This window comes from Mustela nigripes, chromosome 7, assembly GCF_022355385.1.
Source record: "Mustela nigripes isolate SB6536 chromosome 7, MUSNIG.SB6536, whole genome shotgun sequence".
Classification (NCBI taxonomy): domain Eukaryota; kingdom Metazoa; phylum Chordata; class Mammalia; order Carnivora; family Mustelidae; genus Mustela; species Mustela nigripes.
Genome location: NC_081563.1, coordinates 66,644,730 through 66,669,366, shown reverse-complemented (window position 1 = coordinate 66,669,366; position 24,637 = coordinate 66,644,730). Strand labels below are relative to the sequence as shown.

Sequence of the window (24,637 nt, the reverse complement as noted above, 5' to 3'; positions counted from 1 at the left end):
TAGGGTTACTGGTGTCCTGTTTTCTTTCTTTTCCCCACCATGAGAGGCAGAAATATTTCTGGATTCCCTTCATCTAGCACAGAGTAGAACCCTAACAAATGTTGGTGACATTGTGGTGAAGATTTAAAGGTAATTCAACAATTTGGACTTAAAATTCTAACATTTAAATGGTAAATGAATCTCTTCAAACAATAGCTACCAAACTATTTTAAATTGTTGCTGACGATATTTCGTGACACAGTACCATCTGGTTTTTATCTTCCTATTTCTAGCTCAAGGATCTCACGTTTTAATTTAACAACAGCTGCTCGAATTAATCTCTTTATTCCATTGCATAGCCCAGGAAAGGCACACATTCCAAGTCATGAGCGTAAAGTTCATTTTGTTTTAATATGGAAAATATTTAGGACTAAATCACTCAGGTATTCTTTGACCAGAAATAGTGTGTACGTTGTGTAGCCCCAAAATTAGTTGTTGCATTTAAAAACAACATTTTATTTAAAATTTTCAAACATATACAATGGTAGGAAGAACATTAATAAACTTATATGTATTCATTACCTACTTCAATAATTATCAACTCACAGCCTATTGCTTCACCTCTACCCCCAACTTCACTGCATCTTATCTAGAAGTAAATCCCAGAGGGAGCATACTATGTCATCAGTAAAAGAGAAGACCTAAAAAAAAAAAAATCTAATATATAAACATATATATGTACAGATACATATATATAATTATACTTCAAAATATTAATAGTTCTTTAACATTATCAGATATTCAGTCATTGATCAAGTTATTAATTCTTTATAGTCTGAAAAAAAATTAAGATCTAAATAATGCCCACACATTGCCATTGGTTGATATGCCCTTTGAGTCTCTTTCATTAATCTATAGGTTTTTCTTTTCCTCTTTTTTTCTTGTAAATTATTTATTGAAGAGATCAGGTCCTTTGTCCTGTAGTTTCTCCCAGTCTGGTTTTTTGCTGTTTGTATTCCCATGGTAGAGTGAAACATGTGCCTCTGTCTTCTCTGTACTTTTTGAAATTGGGAGTGGGAATGAGCAGCTTGATGAGATTCGGATTTTTTGGCAGGACTTCTTCATGGGACTTGGTGTGTTCTTCCTTCCTCTGTGAAAAGGTAAATATTGTTTGACTATCTCTTTCTTATGTTAGAAACAATCAGTGATGTTCAAGGTCTAGACACATTAATTCTTAGGGAGTTGCAGAAAGGTGCTACTCTAATTTCATCACTGCTTTGTCATTTAGGAGCTGGAATATTTCTCTAAGGAGGAGCTTCACCTCGTGCATTATCCAGTTACCCAGGGATATAAGTGAGATCAAAAGCTATGAAAAAATAATAGAATTTATATATCAGTTTTCAAATCAATAATTAATGGCCTCCCAGTCATCTTCTAGATGGGACCAATTTTTTGAGCATCATTATGAACTCATAGACTTAAACATATTTAATGTTTCAACTTATTGCCATTTATTATCCTCTTAATGTGCAAATAGTCCCATCTTTGGCCAGTGGGAACCTCGTTGGATTGGCTCTTTGGTTCGTTTGAAACAACTCTAGTACACTTTGATAGCTTCCTCAACTATCTATGTGACAAGATGCTTCGAGTTTCTCTTGTTCAATTCCTGCCCCAGACCTCAATCGGCATGGCTCCTTTCCATGGGAGATGGTATTGCAAGACCCTGTCAGGGTTCTGGGGGAGCTCACTGCACCTCAGTTGATCTGATCTTGACTTTGAAGTTTTAAATTTCTCGGACATAGCAGTGGCTAGCAGTGCAGACTCCAGAGGTAGACTGCCTGGGTCTGAATCAGTTCTACCCTTATTAGGTATGTGACACTGGGCCAGTCTATCAACCTCTCCATGCTTCAGCTTCTTCAATTATAAAAGGAGAATAATAACCTTACCTAAATTTGTAAGATCCCGGTGAGATTTAAATGAGGAAATTCATGTAAATGCCTAGAATAGAGCCTGGTGTGGAGGGTTAAATAAAACTGACTATTAATATTCTTATTACTAATTTCTTGTGGCCTTGTTACTGTTGCCTGCTCACACTGTGGGTCATCTGGGATGTCATCCTTATATTTTATTCATATCTAATGACACAATGATTTATTTTTAAAAAGTTATTCTAAAGTCCCATATGCAGCATTCGTCCCACTAACATGCAGCTCTAAATGATGCAACACTCACACACATTAGAACATTTCCTATAAAGGAGTCCAAATTCAACAAAGCTAATAGCATTCATGGAGTCACCAAGCACCAGCATACTTCCTGCTTTTTATACTCTTTGGAAAGGGGTAAACTAGCACAAGGCCAGCTGGGAGTGGCCTAACCATGGAGTCAAGTTCTTACTTTGCATTACCACATCACTTTTGTCTGGTCTTCCCTGGTTGAGCACAGGGAGCTCTTAGAAGTGTCATTCCCCAAAGGCCTCCAGCTCCCTTTTTAATCAAACTGGTGGAGCTTCAGGACATATTGCAGATCATGTAAATCTTAATACTGGTTCTGTCTGGCAGCTCATCTCTATCAAATCTTGATACATTTAGCCATTTGCAATACAACTCCTCTTTCAGGTTTGAGATGGTAAAGATTTTATGGCTGGGGCTACTGACTGGTCAAAATAAAGACAGTGAAAGGGAAGCAGAAGCCCAGGGGATTGTCTCCTTGCTGGTTCATTAGATCCCAACAAAGCCTCTAGGAACCTCTCTAAACCTGAAACCCTTCAGAGCTGTAATATGAACAGTCTCTAAAGTGGTTATGCCATGAACTCCTTAAAACAAAGACATTATTTGCAATTTTAGACACTTGCATCATTGACATATGATTACATTATAATTGCATCAGCTGGGCCAATTTGTCTATGGAGCTCTGGCCAGAAATTCCCAGGATGCACCAAGCTCTATCATTGCTTAAACATTTACTCACTTGTTTTAAGTTTTTTTTTTTTCTATTTTCATGTCTCATGGCACTCTCAGTATTTCTTAAGTGGCGTTTTCCATGAAGATGACATTAAAGATACTAACTGTAAAAAAAAATAATAATAATATGTAACATATATTTGTCAACCAGGAAGTGGGTGTAGACAAATAATGTTAGATTCGTATAATGAATGAGTCACAAAATAAAGTGGATCTTTAGGTATTAATACTTAAATGTATCTTCAGGTATTGAAAGAACAGAAACAAGTTTTGAACATACTCGAAACAGTATATATAGTAGGATCATATTTCAGTAAACATGTTGGTATACATGTTGGTATACACACAGAAAAAAAAATCTGAGTGGGTACCTCATGGCCCAGTTGGTTAACCAAATGCCTTCTGCTCAGGTTGTGATCAGGGTCCTGGGATTGAGTCCTGTATTAGGCTCCCTGCTCTGTGGAGAGTCTGCTTCTCCCTTTGTCCCTTCCCCCTGCTCCTGTGCTCTCTCTCTGTCTCTCAAATAAACAAATACAGTCTTTAAAAAAAAAAAAACTGAGGAAAGATAGCCTAAGCTATTAATAGGGGCTATTTGGGGGGCACCTGGGGAGCACAACTAATTAAGCCACCACTCTTAATTTCAGCTCAGGTCATGATATCAGGAAAGAGTCTGCTTGAGAAGTCTTTCCCTCTGCCCCTCCCCCTTACTCACATTCTCTCTTAAGTAAATAAATAAATAAACTTTTTTTTTTTTAAATAAGAGCTATTTTCAGAGATGAAATTATAATTTATTTTTCATATATATTTCTATACTCCTTGGAATCTCTTATGAAAAGTATTCTTTATTCAATCAGAAAAAAAATATTTTATTGAAAATCAATGTTAGGATGTATTCAAAACCACAAAAAAATCTATTATTAATAATATTAGTGAAATTTATCATGGTAGCTTCTCAATTGAGAGGTATAATATTATTAAGCTTCTGTGAAAATAGTACTTATTATCACTATAATAACTGATGTAGTTAAAAAAAAAAAAAGTGTAACTAGCCTTCGTTGAATCCAAAACAATTTAGTACAGGTTTTTTGTTTGTTTGTTTTGGGACTTGTGTGTGTGTGTGTGTGTGTGTGTGTGTGTGTGTGTATGTTTAACATTTACCAGTTTTTTAAAGGATGTGATAAATATGAATCAATAACAAGATGAAGAGTTACACAGAATGAGGCCAGGGAAAAGAGTCACCACGCTCCCCATATCTCCAAACGACAACATTGCAACCAGCTACTCTGAGCCCTAAACTGAGCCAAGGCCCCCACAAAGGAAGCAGCTCCCCCTCTACTGTAGGAACAATGCCACAGGGAACAGAGGCTGACATCATCTTCAAGCAAACACTCATTTTACTAAAAGTCAACAAAGACGTATAGGTTACACTTTACAAAAATAGCATCTATTTAGATCTCTCAATTCCCCCCCATCCAATCCAACAAAAGGGAGTTCTGAGGGAGCTAAGAGGACAAGATGCCCCTTCCAGACACTGCAGTAGCTCTGTGCAGTCCCAGACCACTGGTCCAGGGCACAGGAGGTGAGTTTAGCGGAAGCCCCTCCCGCAGCCAGCATGGAGCACCTGGAGCTTGTCCAGAGCCCTCATGCACCCCACCCCCACCCCCAGCGGAGGGCCCTGCCAGGGCCATGAACATGATGATGCACAGCCTGAGCCCTAGCTGGACACACAGACGGGTCCAGTCTCAGGAGGGACAGACTGGTACCCATGGTAGTTGCAGTCAGCCTCATCCAGGTCAGCATCAATAATAGCCTGGGCTTTGGTTCCAGCTCCTCCTCTAGGCAGCCCTTTGGAGGCCAGGACTTGAAAGGAAACGGTGAGGCTGGCCACCAGTGCCCCCTACAGGAGGCCAATGAAGACATCGCTCCAGTGGTGCTTGTGGTCAGACCCAAGAGGGTAGCCAACATAGAGTGCAAAGGCCAGCAGGAAGAACTGCACCATGGGCTGCAGATGTCGTGCCCATTTCCAGCAGAGCTGTGCATGCATGTAGAACTCCAGGAACATCATGCAGTACAACCCAAAAGAATATCTGGAGTAGACAGTCTGGACTCGGTTAGCAGGGCTTCCCCTGCACATGTTTTCCACCTGCACTTAGAGGGAGGAATTGATGAGACTCAAGTCAGGGTCACACACCACCAGGAAGCTGAGCCGCAGATGGCTGGTGTACTTGGCCCTGGTCGGCCAGCAACTGACTCACTGCAGCCCCAAAGGAAACACCCTAACACCTTGTAGACAGCAGCTATATCACTGTTAAGTCAGAGCAGGGACAGAGATGGTCTTTGTACATACATCAGGTAGACCTCCCGGCCGCAACAAGGATGCGGCCATGAGCCCACAGATGATGGTGTTGGGACAGTGGGGCACCAGATAGAGTCATCTTTGCATTAGAACCATGCTTTTGTGGTGGATTCACAAGAGTCAGGATGGCAGAGAGGCTCCACTCAGAGAAATGCTGTCAGGAAGATGGCAGAGGAAGAAGATCCTAAGCTACCTTCTCCTATGTCTACACCAAGGCTATAATCTGATAAAGAACAACTTGCTTTGAGAAGAAACCTGGAGAACAGCATTTCCATAGCTGAAGATAAAAAGACAAAGCTACACTGAGAAGAACGGGGTGGGGGGCAGAGACTCAACACCCTTAGTATGATTACCCACAACCCAGAGGGCTATCCCAGGGGTGGAGGTCCTCACCCATCTCACTTGCTCCAAGATCCAGCACAGAGATGGGGGTTTAGAAGCCCCTGGCCCATATGTGAAGACTGATTAATTATAGAGCATGCACCAGAGGGGCAGGGATGTGTAGGAACTTTCAGAGGGAATGGAAGCACAGATGGGCACCATTTTTCTTACCCTCCTTCAGCCTAGCTAGCCAGACACTGGTGGGCACCAATTCTAACATTCTCCATCCACCTTGTAGCACCACTTGCCCTAACCTGGCATTCCCCTGTGGACCCATCCTGCCCAACACGCACACCCCACAGGTGTCCCTCCAAGGAGGCTCCCATCTTGCCACACCCTACAGGAAGCCTCAGCCAGGACCAGCACCCCTCAAAAGTGATACCATCACAGGGAGGAAGAGCAATAGTAATGACCTGGCCTCATAGTCAGACCACACCAGGGGCTAACCCACCCACCATCATGCCTGCATCAACCACAACTGGGCCTCTAAGCCATCCAGGCCAGGGCCAACCCTACCCACCAGTGTGCCTGTGGCAATCATGGGCCCACCACAACAGGAGGACTCATGCAACCCACACAGGAGACACTTCCCTGAGTGCTTCATTCTGGCTGGAGAGGGTGCGGAATTGGGCTTCTAGGCCCCACCAGACTCCTATGTAAGGTCACTACCTTCAAGACCAGGAAACCTAACTGATCCATCTGATTCACAGAAATAAACACAAACATAAACAAACAGAAGAATCTATTCCAAATGAAAAAATAAGGCAAAACCTCCAGAGGGGGGGGGGGGGAAGCTAAATGAAACCAAGATAAGCAATCTACCCAATAGAGAGTTCAAAGTAATGGTCATAAAGATGTTCACTAAACTTGAGAGAAGAGTAGATGAATTCAATGAGATATTCAATGAAGACATAGAAATATTAAAAAGAACCAATCAGAACTGAAGAATACAATAATTGAAATTAGAGGATGCAGAAGACATGTCAGTGATCTAAAAGACAATAGTAGAAATCATTCAAGCTAAACAGCACAAAAAGAAAAGAATTTTTTTAAATGAGGGTAAGTTAAGGGACCCCTGGCACAACATCAAGTGAACTACCATTCACATTGTAGGAGTCCCAGAAGGAGAAGAGAGAGACAGAAGGAGGCAGAAAACTTATTTGAAGAAATAATAGCTGAAAACTTCCCTCACCTGGGGAAAGAAACAGATATCTAGGTCCTGAAAGCACAGAGGTCAACACAAGGTGAACCCAAAGAGGTCCACACCCAAGACACATAATTAAAATATCAAAAGTTAAAGCTAAAGAGAGAATCTTAAAAGCAACAAGAAAAATTTAACTGATTACATGCTAAAAATACCCATAAAACTATCAGCTGATTTTCAGCAGGAATTTTGCAGGCCAGAAGAGAATAGCATGATATATTTAAAGTGCTGAAAGCGAAAAACCCACAATCAAGAAAATTCAGCAAGTTTCTCATTCAGAATTGAAGAGATAAAGAGTTTCCCAGACAAATAAAAGTTAAAGAACCAGCCTTATCAAAAATGCTAAAGTGACTTCTTTAAGCAGAAAAGAAAAGGTCATAACTGGAAGTAAGAAAATTATAAAAGGAAAAAATCCCCTGGTAAGAGCAAACATATAGTGAGGGCTATAGATCAATCACTTATAAAGCTAATATGAAGGTTAAGAAACAAAAAAAAGTAGTAAAATCACTGTATCTACAATAATTAGTTAAGGATACACAAAATAAAATGATGTAAAATATGATACCATATACATAAAATGTGGTGATGGGGGTATAAAAATGTAGTGCTTTCAGAATGCCTTTGAACTCATATGGCCATTGGCTTAAAATAGACTACTGTATAATAGGATGTTATATGTGAACCTCATGGTAACCAAAAAGCAAAAACCTATAATATATGCAGATAGAATAAAGAGAAATGAATCCAAGCATAGCATTAAAGAAAGTCATCAAATCACCAGGGAAGGGAGCAAGAGAAGAAAGGAACACAGAAGACCCACGAAAACAACCAGAAAATTAACAAAATGGCAATCAGTACATACCTATTGATAATTACTTTACATATAAATGGACTAAATGTTCCAATCCAAAGACATAGGGTGACTGAAAGGATAAAAAAAAAAAAAAAAAAAAAAAAAAAAACAAGATCCATCTATCTGCTGCCTATAAGAAACTCATTAAAGACCTACAGACAGGGCCGCTTGGGTGGTTCAATTGATTAAGCATCCAACTCTTGATCTCAACTCAGATCCTGATTGCAGGGTCATCAATTCAAGCCCTGCACTGGGCTCCACACTGGACATGGAACCTACTTAAAAAAAAAAAAAAAAAGACCTAGAGACGTATACAGAATAAAGATATTCCATGCAAATGGCAATGAACAACAAAAAATTGAGGGGGTAGAGGAACTGAATAGACATTTTCCAAAGGAGACATACAGGTGGCCAAAGAAACATCAAAAAGATGCTCAACATCAATAATCATTAGGGAAATGCAAATCAAAACCACAGTAGGATATTACCTCATACCAATGAGAATGGCTAGTGTTAAAGAGACAGGAAATAACAAGTGGAGGTGAGTATGTGGAGAAAATGGAATCCTTATACACTGTTTTTGGGAATATAAATTGGTACAGCCATTATGGAAAACAGTATGGAGGTTCCTCAAAAAATTAAGAATAGAAATACCATATGTTCCATCAGTTCTACTTCTGAGTATTTACCAAAAGAAAATGGAAACACCAACTTGAAAGAATATATGCACCCCTATATTTATTTCAGCATGATTTACAATAGCCAAGATATGGAAGCTACCTAATTCTCCATCAAGAGAAAATGGATAAAGACAATATGGTACATATATACAACGGAATATTGCCTGGCCATGAAAATGAATGAGATTTTTGTCATTTGTGACAATATGGATGGAGCCAGAGGGTATTACACTAAGTGAAATAAGTTGGAGAAATACAAATACCATACGATTACATTTACATATGAAACCTAGAAAACAAAACAAAAACAAACTCATAAATACAGAGAACAAACTAGTGTTTGCCAGGGGGTGGTGGGATGGGTAGAATATAGGGCATTAAGAGGTACAACCTTACAGTTATAAAATAAATTAGTCATGGGGATGTAAAGTGCAGCACAGGGAATGGTTAATGATGTTGCAGTAACATTTTATGATGATGGGCACGTCCTCCGCAACGCTCTCAGGGTGTCCCACTTGGGAGAGAGCTCACATGCCTCTCAATTCCTAACTGCCCTTCGTGCCCTTCTGCCCTCCTGCCCTTCGTGCCCCATGGTTCTTCTTTCTTTCTCAAAGCATAATTATCTGTGCAGTCTCCTCTATTGTACCACACTGTAAGCTCCTTGAAAGCTGGCACTGAGTTTTATTCATCTTTGTATTGCCCAAAGCCCTCATCCAGGGCCTCATACATTTGTGGAAAGAAAGAGTAAGTGGAGACAGCTCTAGGCCCTACCCCCATGCCTCTGCTCCCTCTCCCAGAGGGAGGGCAGATCAAACCTCCCAGCGATGAAGGGACTGCCTGCCCTGTGCATCTGGGGGATTTGCAGTAGCCACCGCTCCAAGGCAGCTTTTATTTAAACACGGCTGGTATTTATAGAACGAGGTCATGTACTCCAGACTGAACAGATACTGAAGTGGAGAGAGATGTCAGTCAGGCTCTGAGCAGATAAAGGGTACTCTGGGCATGCAGAGACCTTATACCCATGAGCATCAGGAATGTCCATGCCACTCCCTGGACAAACACAGATCCCAAGGCAAGATCCCTCCCCCGACCAATTACAATCACAAAACCAGAGATTGCAAGATACTCTTGGAGTGAGTCAACAAAGGCTACGATGGGGTGCACCCAATTCTGGACAACTCCACTATCTAGCAGCCTTGGTTTTAACTATAAATCACACTTTACTTATCATGTTAAATTAAGTTACACATGTGTGTATGCATATATATATATATATATATATATACATATATATATATATATAGTTTTAGGGAAGTGTGAGTAAGCATTTAAAAATATTGGTCTATATTCTCCAAATTCTAAGCTGGTGAGCACCTAGTAACTTGAATGCCTATTTCCTGCCATGGTGGAGAGGAAGCAGGGTGGAGGATGAGCTTAGAATTCTACTGGGGTGTGTGTGTGTGTGTGTGTGTGTGTGCGCACCCATGCACGTGTGTGTATGTGTGTGTACATGAATTATATATTGAGAACCAAAATGTATTAGAGACAGAGAGTCCCTTGGTAGCCATGGGTAGGCAGGGTCGTTGTTGTTGTTACTCTTTTGTTTTGACTGTACTTTGAGTAGAAGAGTCAAGGAGAGCAGCTCTCGGGGAGGGATTGCGGAAGTGATCCTAATAAAAGTCGACCCTTGGGCCTTGTCTCTATTCTTACCTAGCTCTCCTCTCTTATTACTCTGGCCCTAAAAAGAAATAAATAGCGGACCAACTTCCATAGTGAAGACTGTAGAAAATACTAAGAATAGAGGGTCTGCAGGAACCATTAGATTCCTCAGAGAATAGAATAGCTCCAGGAGCTCCGTGCTAAACATGTTTCCAAGAAAATGGCAAAGACAAGGTCAAGACCAGAAGGTTTTTCAAGCCCATGGTATTTTTTAGTGACAATAGGCTCTGCTCCAACTACCATTTCTGAATTATGAGAAATGAAGTTGCATAAAATCTACTGAATGAACTCTTCTTTTTAAATTCACCCACTTAGGAAATGTTTCAGCCACAGTTCTTAAAAAGATCAATAAACTACAACATCCTAGAATCTTGAAATTTTTTAAAAAAAGAAAAGAAAAAACAACCCAGCCATCTACAAGAGTGCTGACTTCCTTCTAAAAGGCAGTAAATGTCCAAAATCACAAGCCATAATGCCAAGGCCAGCAAGCAGATGCCGGCCTAAGAGAAAGTCCCTGAAGAGCCTGGGCCCTTTGGTGACAAATACAACTTTGGGAACTGTCATCGCTGATAGTAACTTGCTCAGGGTGACACACACGCAGCTTCTACTGCCCTGATGGCTTCCAGGACTGCACCTTCCTCACAGATCTCCCGTGCTATAGAAGATCTGACACCTGTGCCCTCATGGACCCTGAAGAGTAAAAGCCTAACTCGTCTTAGATAAAAATGTCTGTCCCTGGAATTTCTGCCCTCTGACATGTTTTATGACAGTTATTCACCAACTATGCTGAAGAAACACCCTCTAAAAAAGGAAGAGCCTGAGCAGGGTGGGGATTTCGCTAGAGCAAGGGGGTGTTACTGTGCAGTCCTCATGCCAGGGGTCCATCAAGGGAAAAGAGTGCACGGCAAGTGACTCAGAGCAGGTATGGCCCAGGCACCCAGCCAGGCATAGGGTCTTCCAGCAGAGTCAGTATCTTCTAAATATGGGAAAACGAGAATTAGTCAAGGGAAGAGGAGACTGAAGGAACACCCTAATAAAACCCTCGACCTGGGGAAGGGTATTATTTATTCCTGGGGCAGGGTTGACCATTTGCCTCTTTGCTGAGGAGTGAGACATTCAGATTACACTCAAACACAGTAAGAGAAAACTATGGGTAAAGAAGGAATGCTAAATAGTGGAACAAATTATTTTAAAAAATAAAATCTAGAATCTCCATTTCAGAGGTTCTCTCTTATCAATAGAAAGTACCATTGTGGGAGTGCCTGGCTGGCTCAGTCCACTGAACCTGTGACTATTGATCTCGGGGCTGTGAGTTCAAGCCTCACTTTGGAAGTAGAGATTACTTTAAAAAATAAAATATTTGAGGCACCTGGGTGGCTCAGTGGGTTAAGCCTTTGTCTTTGGCTAAGGTCATCATGATCTCAGGGTCCTGGGATCGAGCCCTGTATTGGGCTCTCTGCTTGGCAAGGAGCCTGCTTCCCTCCACCTCTGCCTACTTATGATCTCTGTCAAATAAATTTTTCTAAAAATCTTTAAAAAATAAAATATTTAAAAAGGAAAGAAAGAATGAATGATTGCAGCTATAAATGAAGCAGACTAGGCCAGATGACTCCTTAGAATCCCTTCCAGCCTCCCATTTTGTTAGGATAGATTTTTACCCAAGGTTACAATAATGTCAAAAGAAGCAGAACACCATGCATACCTTGTGACATATCAGAGCCAATAAAGGCTCGAAAAAATTCTTGCTGATGAAGAAAACAAATGTTCCCAAACAGCATTTCCTGATTACCAATAATGCAGACCAATGTCAATCCATTTTGAGGACATATACATCCATTTAGATCTTTATTCACCTCATTCTTTAAATAAATAAAAAATTGTGTCCACAATAAAATCGACAGCCAAACTCAAATCAGGAAAAATACAGATTTTTTTTTAAAGTGCATTTCCTTTCTTTTCACTTGCCTGCCTGCATACGTTGGGAAATTTGCTAGTTGCAAAGTTGCTTTTTATTTTCCAATAATTTCTGAGAGAATATTGAAATATTTGCATGTAAGAAGCTACTTCACTTTAACCCTACTCTTTCTGGATTGTACAACAGAAAGTAAGTACAGAGATAATGACGAAGCATTTTTTAGCAACATCCTCATACCCTAGACTCAAACAGTGGAAGTGATATATATATCCATGGCAACTATGGAAGACAATTCTCGTGGCATAGTCCTGATTGCGGGTCACTTCCTCTTGTGACACCTCACTCAATCTCAGGCAGAAATGAATGCTTTCCACTCTTGTTCCCATCATTTCACTTCGAGAGTGTCTGCAGGGAGGGGGTGGGGGAAGACTGTCCCCCTCCCCCCATCTAGTAGCTTTCCCTTCACAACCACCTCCCACCCTCTGTTGGGTGTCAAAGATGCCCCTCAAGGACATATGGGGGAGGGGGGTGTCTGGGGCTATCTAAGAGGTGGGAGTCCCCATTGGATAACTTGGGTGGGGCTCAAAAAAATTAAAGCCCAACCTAGGGCCAGGTGGGTGGTGGTTAAGAAACGTTAACCCCCATTCCACCCTTCTTTCTTCCAGACACATTAAACAGAAACAGGCACTAAAATCCCCTTGAAAAATATTCTGTTCACCATGGCCATTCATCTGAACGATGGCTGCCTGCCTTTTGTCCTGGTGACTGGCCCCGACCCTGCAGTATGACTCAGCGTGAAGTCTGGCTTTGCAGACAGGCTCAGCTCTAAAAACTGCTTTAGCACCACCGGAGGCAGCGGATTGCAACAGGCCTCTGGGGACCTGATGACAATCAAAAGAAAGTGAACACTGGAGCTGGACCTTCTAGTTTAGTGCTACTGAAATCAAGGCACAGGGTACCGGGTCTTGTAAAGAGCTCGAAGGTGCCCCAGGTGAGCTTGCTTAGCCCTACCCCAGGTCCCCCCTTACCAGCCTCCTGTTGGGCTGTGACGATGATGTCAGCGATGATGATGAATACTATTACTAATAAAAAGCAGTACTGACCGAACGTTTATTATTGACTAAATACTTGACACAGGTTGCCTCGTTTACCAACCCCCACAGCACTCCCGGAAGGTAGTGCAGATGAAGAAACTCAGACTCACGAGCCTCACGTCACCCGGTGATTAAGCAGGACTTGAGCCCAGAGTTGCAGGGCTAGGAGTCCAGACCCCTACCCACTTCAACACCGCTGGCTTTAGAAAAGCTGCACTAGCCACACCAGTGTGGTTCTAAACCTAAGCGTGCAGGGGAAGAGACAGAATCCCCCCAGTTGACCTCTAAGCTTTTTCTAGACTAGCATGTCCCAGGGGGGCAACGTGGAGCCAGGCTGCCTCAGTGTGTCTCACCAGCCTGCAGAGGCTCTTCCGGAACCTGACCCTGCGGTTCACTGCATCCACATGGCCTCTGGCTCCGGGCCCAGCCTTGTAGCTTGTGCTGTCCTGTGGAAAAAGATCTCTGGATGGAGAAACCCTGGAGTTGCAGGGCTAGGCCTGCATTTCTATAACAGAGTAAATATGGGTTGAAGGAGCAAGGATAATTATAACCGATAATCCCCACCTCTCATTTCACCATGAATCAAAGTTCTCCTCTGCCAGAGAAGTCATCAGAGCTGCTCATAACTCTGGCTTCTTTGTTTGATTTCTTCTGCCAATACTCAACGGCAGTTTGTGGAGCAATAAAATAGCTCAAAGCCGAAAAGGGAAAGTGGGAAGAGTCTGGCACCTATCAAGATGGGGAAATTGGTTTCTGGAGAACAAGCTGTAGAATGAAAACCTGCAGTCAGGGTAATGGGGGCACGTGCCCAGGAGCTCAGTGGATGGTCCATGGACAGTAGACCTGGCCGCACCATGATTCCAGGACCTGGGTGAAACTGCAGGATTGGCCTGGGGAGGAGAAAGACGGTGATCTGACAGGGAGAGACAGGCTCAGTCCTGCGCTGTCATTAGAGAAATAAAAGGGCTCACCAGCAAGAGAGCTCCCTGCTGCTTCTAGGAGGAGGGGAAACAGCTTGGGCCAAGTCTAGAATGGGGGAAAGTATATTCTCTTCCCTGTCAGGAAAGCATCGCTTACTCCCAGAAGAGGACCCCTCAGAGCTCCACCACCATGGTTTCTAAAATCTGGGGACACTGTGGAACTGAACTCAAGCCCCATCAGTAGTACTCACTGACAACAGACTCGAACGTCAGGTGAGGTTATGGTGACCTTCCTGCTCATTAGCATCCTTGACTACTCAGGTCTCCCTGGGGAAGCTTCCATCGGTCTGCCTACAGTGGGGAGAGGAGACGCAGTGGCAGTGGCAGCTGCTCTGTGGGGACAAGGTGCCACAGAGGCCTTTACTGCACCTGGACAGTATTATGGGTTTCTGTTCAACAGGAGACTTCTCAGCTCAACCTGTAGGACCCAGGAGCCCCAGCATAGGTAAACTGACTCTTCAGCCTGGTTTCCTCACCCAGACTGCCCCGAGCCACTCCCCACAAGAGTTGGAGGAGCACTTACTACCCTTGTAGGAATGGGAGTATCAGAAGGGAAGCCTCCAGTCCAAGGGGGGTGGGGACCGTGACTGGCCAGCCTGGGATCAGATGGCCAAGGAGCCTCCTGCCTAAGTCTGATGACAAATGCAGGAACTTTTCTACCCCGGGGAATGTTCTTGGCCATTCCTTCCTGGCCAAAACCAGAAAATCAAGTACTTCTGATCCTGGGCCAGCGAAGCCAGCCTGTAAAAGAAACAGGTCTACACTCAGCCTCCAGGCCCTTGAAATGGCCTCACAAACCAGCTCAGGGAAACTATATTTAAAAGGTGATTTGATTTTCTTTGTTCTTGTTCAAAGTTTTCTTTTTCTTTTAAAAGGCTATATATACAGCTTCTAAGAAAATGTAGATAGACTTTCTTCCAGTCTGCAGTTTGGAATTCCGTGTCTTTACATTGATCTATGTAAGACGGGCACAGTTAGAACATTTTGTGACGTCACTTCTTCATCTGGGACGTGGTTCATTTTGTGATGATGCTGGTTTGTTCTCCCCCTCCTTCTGTGAATCGGTCTGCGGCTCCACGCTGCAGTCTGAGACATGAGTCAGCACGAGTGGAAAAACTCACTTCTCTAAGCAGTGGCTGGAGCTGGAAGGGGGCAAGGAGGCTCCATAGTCCAGGTCATGACTGGTTAAGGAAACTTCCAGAAAAGCATAGGAAGTCAGCATACCCATTCATGCTGCCTTGAAAAGTAGCCCTACCACCTTCTCCTCTGAACCTTCTCTGGCTGCAGAGACTCTGGGGTGGTGACAGTGAGAGGACTAAGAGTCCTCAGGTACCCTCCCCTCTCGATCCCAGGGGACATCAGAGGGTGCATTACCTGACAAGTAGCTTAGAAGACAGCTTCAAAAACTGAGGTACTTATCCCCTGTTACTACTGTTCATGCCACACCAACACATACACCTGGGCTTGTGAGTCTCGTGAACTCGAGATACAGAAGCCAGGCTGGGAGAGAAGATTCAAAATCCCTCCCCCCACTCAATCCACCAAATTATATTCTTGCCATATGGGTTAAACTGTGTGTATTAATTTTCTACAGCTTCTGTAACAAATTATCACAAACCTAAGAGGCTTAACACAACATAAATCTATTATCCTATCGCTCTGTAGGTCAGAAGGCTGACATGGATCTCAAGGTATCAGCAGGCCTGCATTTCTTTCTGGAAGCTCTAGAGGACAGTCTATTGACTTCTAGAGGTGCCCACATTCCTCGACTCATGGCCTTCTTCCTTCATCTTCAAAGCCAGCTGTGGCCAGTGGAGTTTTTCCCACGGCATCTCTCTGAAATGGACTCTCCTACCTCCCTCTTCCCTTAGAATAACCCTGGCGAGCCTCCCTAAATCAACAGATTCCAGGGGTTGGGACATGGACATTTTGAGGGGCTGTAATCCTGCTTACCATCCTGTAGAAGGCCTTTAGAAATGGAAGAATACAATGTCCTTATCACAAAACTGTAGGAAAAGAAGAGAGGTGTTCACCCCCATCTAAAGCTGCCAGGGTTACTGTCCAGAAAACACAGTCTGTTCGCAAGAGCCCCTCAGTACCTTCTTCCAGGGCACTGAGTCTTTGTCATCAACAGAAGGAAAACATTCTGTCAAGCTCTTCCCTTTCTATGTGCTGCTGCCTCTTTTACACATGTGGGCAGAGGAAACTGTTCACAGTTAGAGTCCCTAATATGTCACGGCCAAATAACTGCCATTTCCTTCAAGCCGTCCTTTCTAGACCATTTTCCAAGCCTTGAACTGTTCTGACCGCTCCCCACTACAGAATCTCGATTCAGTGAGGCACGACGCCCAAGAGCAAGCTGGTGCTTCAGAAAGTGACAGCCAAGACCCTCTGGTATGCACCGAGCAGGACTGTTGTTGTCACCAGCCTCTGTTGTGAAGGACAAATGAAAAAGAGCATTGTATAACAAGCAGAGAGAACAATCCTCAAATTCCAAAGCTAGTCTCATGTGCTGTCCCAGACTGATCTGGGATGGGCAGCTGGGAGGACCCTGGCTATGCTGGAAGGCCCCTGGCTGTGCTGGAAGGCACGTGAGAGGCGAGACACAAATTATGAGAGAAATGCACCGACAGTACCAAAGCCTAAGATGATGATTAAAAAAAATATGGAACAGTTACCGAGCCATATACAGAGTGGTTTAAAGCAAAGATCTGGCGGTAGGCTGCTCTTATCCCACACTAGCCATGGGGTCCCAAAGCAGGTTTCTTAACCTCTCTGTGCCAAAGTTTCCTCATCTGAAAGTGAGGCTAACAACAGAACCAATAGGGTTACAGAACCTGCGCATTGAAAGCAGTCACTGGGGGTGCCTGGTGGCTCAGTCATTAAGTGTCTGCCTCCAACTCAGGTCACGATCCCAGGATTCTGGCATCGCATTCTGCTCCGCAGGGAGCCAGCTTCCCCTGTCTGTGCGCTCTTGCTCTAATAAATAAATAAGATCTAGAAAGAAAGAAAGAATTAATTCACTGTTAGCTTCAATTATTATTAGCCAGATGCTATGTTAAGCATTTTTCAACCATTTCTTAATTAATCACCAAGATAGAAAAAGAAAAAAAAAAAAAAAGATAGCACCCTGAGGTATGTACTATTATTATAATCTCCACTTTTAAGATAAAAAATGAGCTTCAAGTTAGTTGGTAAGTAGCATAGCCAGGACCAGAACCCAGTTTGGTCTGATTCAGAAGGCTCTGCTCTTAACCTCAGTGGCAAACAAGAGTCAGGGGCAGAGGAGGAGGAAAGATGGACAGTAACTCTGCCTGAGATACTGTGTCTCTTCTCCACTTTCTGTCACGTGCCTGATGCACAGTTGCTGTCTGTGTGTTAGATCAGAATACCTGAGTGAAACTACCATTCAGGCAAACATGCATTGCCTTGAAACAGTCCTAGGTCGTCCCCTACCTGATCCAATAGCACATGCTGGTTGAATATTGGCTTTTGAGGTCCCTGGGAGTTCCAAGTCTGTGCATTCCTTTTCATGAGATGCCACCTCCCAACCATCTCCTTAGCCTCATCCCTGCCATGGAGAACACAGTTAGAATTTGGCAGCAATAATTCCCAGTCCCCATTCAGCAACATCCTGGGGAATCAATGGTTAGCTCAGGAGCACCATGAAATTCTTATTAACCAAATGAATTTTAATTTGCTGTAATTCTAAAGGAAAATTACTTTCTGTGCTTCTCTGGGTGTCACTATGGATCCAAAAACAATGAGAGGACACTGCAGCTACACGAAGGACAAGAATTATTGTATTGAAAGCTTAATGAAATCTTGCAGACAAAAAGTTGAGCAAAAGAAACCAGACACCAAGGAGCGTGTCCTCTGTGATTCCATTTAGATAAAGGTCAAAAACAGGCAAGACTACCTTCTGCTATTTAGGGATGTATTTTTAGATTGTAAAAATATAAAAGAGAAAAAGGTAGTGATGACCACAAAAGCCACGAGAGTGGTTCCCTTTGGGCAGAAAATGGCGTTGGGATTCCTTTGGGAAATGGGCTTCTAGGGTTCTGGCAAGGTTCTACTTCTTGACCTGGGTGGAAATAAGACAGGCGTACTTTTATTATCATTCATTTCATTTTCTAGGGTTCCCTTCATATAATTCATCTCCGTACTTTTCTGTGTGCTGTATTTCACAATGACAAAGGTCAGGTTTGCTTTGGTTTCACTGATGAAATTTGCAGCAGCCCCATTTGGGAAGACATTTTAAAAAACCATAGGAACTAAGTAACTTTTAATTGAACAGAAAAGCCCTTGAGATATCATCAAGCTCAGTGATGTTTAAACTTCTGCATGCATAACAGTCATTAGAGAACATAACAAAACAGAGATTCCTGGACCTCACCCTCCAAAGATTGGGATTCAGTAGGAGCAGAGTCTGGGCCCCAAGATCCTGAATCCCTTACGAGCTCTCAGATGATGATGATACTACCAAAGCTGGAATAGCACTGATCTTGTCCGCTCCCAAAGTTCTGCCCCATCCTTTAAAAGACACACAAGGAGACAATCCACATAACACAGGGTATAAGATATGGTCCTCTGCCTGTTTGTGAATGCAGATCTATCTAGCTTCTCATCTTGACACATCACTGATTCTAAGTACTTTTTGTAAAGATTCATTTATTTATTTGAGAGAGACAGAGAGAGATAGAAAGCATGAGGCAGGGGGAAACAGAGGGACAGAATCTCAAGCAGACTCCCCACTGAGCATGGAGCCCAGTTCCGGGCTGGATCTCAAAATCCAGAGATTATGACCTGAGCCAAAATCAAGAGTTGGAAGCCTAACCAACTGAGCCACTCAGGCACCTCCCTAATTAAGTGTCTTATATGAAATAATCCTCCTTGCCCCCCAAATGCACCCACACACAAACACACATACTCACACTTCCAACATGATCGATTATCTGTGTCATTTTGAACTTCTACAAAACCAGGAGTTAGTGTCATGGTTTCTGAAGTCATGCAACCAGCCATCCTTGCAGAGGTAAAAGGTTAGGTTCTAGCTCACAGGATCCTGAAAAGACACTGCTCTTTAATGCAGACGAAGGCACAACCATTTTGTTATTCCCTGTTTTTCTGACTGCTATCAGCCTTCAGCCCTCAAATGTGGATCACTGCCAATTTATGGGGAAGAAAACAGCCTGACTTCTCCCTGCCTAAATTCTGCATTATATTTCCTTATGCTGCACAAAATGCAAAACAGAAGCTAAAATTAGAAGCTGAGGTGCTAGGGAGGTTGATATGTGTAGGGAGAAGGCCAAGAGGAGATGTCACAGAGAAGGATACAGAGAGCTCCCTGGGGCCCCATCCTTCCCTGTCATAGGCAGCAGCGCAAAAAAGAAACAAGGGGGAAAGACGGCGAAGGCGGCCCCATTACAATACCTGCGCTCCCTAAGAGGACCATGACCTAGTTTTTGACATATTGTTTCCTTATTTATCAAAATATATTCTTAGTGAATCATAGTCAAGTTTTCCAATAAAAAGTTTCCGTTTCCACACTGGAGGCTACCATCTGTGTCTCTGTGCATAGTAGTAGCAACATACCCAGCCTACCAGGCTGATGGTGGACATGAGGAATTCCTTAAAGGCAGGGAAGCTGCAGTTTCCAATGACTCCATCTGAAAAGCTGTGAGCAAAGCCTTGAGTCTATTTAAGAACAGAGAGCTGGTGCCTGAGAGCCCGCTGGCTCCATTCCTCAGCTGAGGTGCACAGACTTGCTGGATGGGGGTATAAAAGCCCTAAGGTGGAAGCAAATATAATAGTGCCCTGGATTCATAGGGCACTTTTTTCTTCATGCAATCTCGGGCCTTCCTGGTTACAGGGTAAGGCCACACTCTCTGGGCAGAGTGACCCGCCCCACTTGAAACTCACTGAGCAGTAGTAAAAAACTCTGTGAGTATTACAGGGAGCAGAAAAACGGAAAGGAGTGAGTAGTTCCCCTGGGATCTCCCACGGTGGCCTGGCTCCCAGGCAGGTGGAATGTCACTAGGACCCAGGGCCTGTGGTTTCAGCGGCTGCTTCTTCCTCCCAAGCCTCACTGGGCTGCTGAGAAAATGAGACAGACCTCTGGATACCCCCTAATTATGCAGGGGCATGGGGTTCAGGCCACTGGCTGGCCAGAGGCCCATCTGCCCTTTTCTCAGCTCCTGGTGGGGCACACAGTGGTGGGACTGTGGGATCCAGTAGGTTCTGGGGGGTGGGCTGCAGGGGTGGTGCCTGTGGTGAGGAACAAGGGGAGTAGGGGCAGCTCCTCTGCCCCTCCCCCAGCCCCTGCAGAAGGGCAGAGCTGCACCGCCCAGCTCCTAGAGTCAGAGGGCAGGGTGGTGCAGCAGCTAACGAAAGGTTCCTAGAGGACCACCCTCCCTGCCCCTCTTACTCTGGGTCCCCATCGCTTCTGCCAGCTGGTCCCCCATCCCCCGGCCCGCACCGAGGAGCAGACTGCCCCACCCGCCACGGGCCACTGTGCCACAGCTCAGCTTGCCCCTTCCACTTCCACGGCTCAGAGCAAGGGGACAAGCAGCAGAGCAAATTCGAAAACTGGGACCTAAACAGGTTGACTTGGAGGTGGTTCAATAAATGTCCGAATGAGTTTTCTGTGCTTCTGTGCTCCTCTGACTCCTGTTCTAAAACCAGGGAAAAACGTCTGAGTGACACGCTGGAGCTCTGGCTAAGAATATGGTGTTATTATTAGAGCAACTGGGAGGGAGTCATGCATCCTTCGGGCAGGGCTCACTGGGCCGTGTGGGAGGCGACTGTCAACAGCTGCTGGGAGGGAGGCTTGTTTATTGTCAGCAGCCAGGCACAGAGATTCAGACAGGCTTGGTCCCCAGCTCACACCCCCGCAATTGCAGGCAACTGCAGACACCGCATCCAACTGCAGAGGTCCGCGGGGTCTCCACTCCGGCAGGACTCCGAGGCCCCCAGGACAGCTGGGGAAATTCCAACCAACCAAAAACTCCCAATAGCAAACTGCAGTATACAATGCCTTGTCCAAGAGCCTAAACCCAAGAATCCGGACCCAGCTGCGAATCCCACGCTAGGGCTCCGTGTGAGTGCTCTTTGTTCAGCACCAAATACTCATGATGCACCCACTGCCACAGAGGCATGGGACTGGATACAGCAGTGAGGGCGACTGGCCCAATCCCTGCCGCCATGGAGCAGACTGAAGAGACCATGTGCAGCTAAACTGGTCATTATATGACGAGTGTTATGATATAGTCGAAAGAACCAAGAGCATAATAATAGAGGAAATCTAAACAGAACACAGCAATTGCCTTGACAGGGACACTGGCACTAAGAGACACAGTAAAGTTTAGACCTATTGGGGTCTCGAGGGAGGTCAGCCTACACCCCTCCCTTCTTTTTCTCTTTCTTCAGCTAATTAAACTTTTAGCTAATATCTACCCATCTGGTGTGTGTTCTTTTTCATTACCAACCTCTTGAACACAAAGCTCTGGGAATAAATAATAATAACCACAGAGCACCAACCAAAGAACCCAGAATTCTCTGGGAAGCATGACAGATCCCTTTATCCGCTGAGGTCATCGCTGTCAGCGTGCTCTTCTCCTCCGCCATCATTCTTACTCTTCCTCCTGACAGCAACCATCACCAGAAGCCCCTCCCCCAAGAGGGCCCAGCCCTTTGGGGCATCATGGAAACAGCCTCCTGTCAATGAAGAACAGGCTGAAGTGGACGCCCTCAACCCCAAAAACAGAAAAAGTGAGGTGATGAGAAGTTTCATGGACTTCCTGAGCCCTGTAACCAGGGCAAACCTTTTAAAATGGAAGTCAGGGGGCACCTGGGTGGCTCAGTCATTAAGTGTCTCCCCTCTCAGGTCAGGATCCCAGGGGCCTGGGAAGTCCCTCTTGGGACCTGCTCAGCGGGAAGCCTGCTTCTCCCTCTCCCGTTCCTCCTGCTTGCGTTCCCTCTCTCGCTATGTCTTTCTTTGTCAAATAAATAAATAAAATCTTTTTTAAAAAAATAAAATAAAATGTAAGTCAGATGATGTCCCCTTCTCTTCAAAAGCCTGCACTGTTCCCCAGCTCAGACTAAAAGCCAAAACTCTGACAATGACCCACAAAGCCTTACATGATTGAGCTCCTCATTTCTTGTCTGACTTCCTCTCCTGGCTCATTCTGCTTCAGTCGTGTGTCTCCTTGCTGGCTTTCTTGAACATGTCAAGCACACTCCATCCTCACGGCCTTTCATACTCTCTTCCTGGAACTTTCTTCCCCATATATCCACATCCTCAATGTCTCACTTCCTTTGAGTCTCTGCTCAAATGTCACATTGCCAGCCTGTAAGTGACACCTTCCTCAGCCACCCTATTTATGATAGCAATAGTCCCTCCACAATCCCTGTCCTCCTTATCCATTTTATTTTCCTTCATAATTGTATCACTATCTGACATACAGTCTACTTTCTTTGCTGTTGCCTCTACTAGAATATTTGCTTCTTGAGAACAAAGTTTTTTTCTGTGTTTTTTTTTTCCTTTTTCTCACCAGTTTCCAATGCATAGAACAGTGCCTGGAACATAGTACAACCTCAATAAATAGTCAATGAATAATTAAATTATAAATTAATTGGGAAAGGAAGAACATAAAAAAATGGTTTGGGGGGTACCTGAGTGGCTCAGATATTGGGCATCTGCCTTCAGCTCAAGTCATGATCCCAGGCTCCTGGGATTGAGCCCCGCATCAGGCTCCCTGCTCAGCGGGAAGCCTGCTTCTCCCTCTCCCACTCCCTCTGCTTGTGTTCCCTCTCTCGCTGCATCTCTCTGTCAAATAAATAAATACTCTTTTAAAAAAATGGTGTTGGGATTTTTGGTGTTCAGATAGAAAATAAATTCAATTCCTACTTCACACTACACACCAAAGCAAATTCTAGATGGACTAAATATCTAGATAGAAAAAGTGAAACCTTAAAACTTTTCTTTTTTATTTTAATTTTTTATTTTTTAATTTTTTTTTCTTAGCTAGAGAGTGTGCACCTATGCACACAAGCAATTGGTGGGGGGAAATCTCAAACAGGCTCCACGCCCAGCACAGAGCCCAGTGTGGGGCTGAATCTTATGACCCTGAGAGCATGACCCCAGCCAAAATCAAGAGTCAGACGTTTAACCAACCAAGCCCCCCAGGCACCCCAAAAATCTTTTAAATGACATAGAAGTCTATATGATTTCAAGATAGAGAAAAAATTCTTAGAAAGTGAAAAGCACATGGGAAAAGATGCATTTGACTAGAACAAAAATTAAAGCTTCTATACATTGTTTATGCTTTTATACCATAAACAGCAGAAAGCAAAACAAAGAAAATAAATGAAGAAGAAGAAGAAGAGGTTTGTAACATACAAAACTCCCCAAAGTTTAGAATTCAAAATAAAGAATTCCTACAAAAATAAAAAGGTAAATTCCAATAGAAAGAAGGTTCAATGAAACAGAAAGGCAATTCACGAAAGAAGAAATTTGAATGGCTAATAAATTTAGGAAAATTTGCCCAACCATACAAGAAAATAGAGACATAAATAAAAGCGATGAGCCACTTAAGCCCATTAGATTCACAAGAACTGAAAAATCTGATAAAATTAAAAGTAGATGAAAATTTAGAAAGAAAAAAAAAACCCAAGACCTCTTATTTACCACTAGTCGGGGGGGGGGGAGGGGGTCTAAATTTGTATAGCAATGGTAGAGGGGAATTTACCAGCGAATCTCCAAATGCACCCACCATTCAACTCAGCAGTTCCATGTGTTCTGGAGAAACTGTTGCACACAGGCATAGGACATGTGTGAGCATATTCGTAGCACTTCTGTTCCTAACAGTGGCACAGTGGAAGCAACCTCAACATCCATCAGTGGGCAATGGATTGTTACAAAGGAATGCGCATAGTATTCCACAGGGCTCAGCAAACTTGTTCTGGGCCAGATAGTATATGTTTGGCTTTGGTCAATCACCTAAGTCTGTATTGTAGGTTCTGGGTTTTTTTGTGTTTTTTTCTTTTTTAACAACCTTTTCAAATGCAAAGCCATTCTTAGCCATATTTACTCACAGGATAGATATGCTCACAGCTCTAGTTTGGCAACTGCTGCTGTAATGGCAATTAAAATTAGCGAATTAGGTATATATACACCAACTTGAGTTAAGTCTTAAAGACAAAAGTGAGTGACAGAAATAAATTCAAGAAAATTCAAGAAGACGTACTTTTTAGGTACATCTTCAATTCTTTACAAGATATAAATACATGCATGTAGTAAATCTGTAAAAATGTGTCTGTTGGAGCACCTGGGTCGCTCAGTCTGTCAAGCATCTGCCTTCAAGTCAGGTCATGATCCCTGGGGTTCTACAGGGACCCTGCTTAGCAGAGTCTGCTTCTCCCTCTTCCTCTGCCCATCCCCCACACTCCTGCATGTTCTCATTCTCAAATAAATAAAATCTTTCCAAAAATAAAAAATAAAAATGTGTATGTT

General features: G+C 43.6%; 1 long non-coding RNA gene and 1 pseudogene across 4 annotated transcripts in view; both read right to left on the bottom strand.

The window, feature by feature from the left end:
- Positions 1-446: 446 nt before the first annotated feature.
- LOC132022562 (uncharacterized) overlaps positions 447-24,637 on the bottom strand; it is a 63,892-nt gene continuing 39,701 nt past the window's right edge. For 3 of the 4 annotated variants that reach the window (XR_009405623.1, XR_009405626.1, XR_009405624.1), the window contains 2 exons: positions 2,950-3,046; positions 447-1,129 (listed from right to left, as the gene is read on the bottom strand). This is a non-coding gene — a long non-coding RNA (uncharacterized LOC132022562). Of the gene's footprint in view, positions 1,130-2,949; positions 3,047-22,263; positions 22,485-24,637 lie in introns of those variants that run through there. The other variant, XR_009405625.1, reaches the window with a different exon arrangement.
- Positions 4,657-20,588, bottom strand: LOC132022156 (phospholipid phosphatase 2-like; annotated as a pseudogene).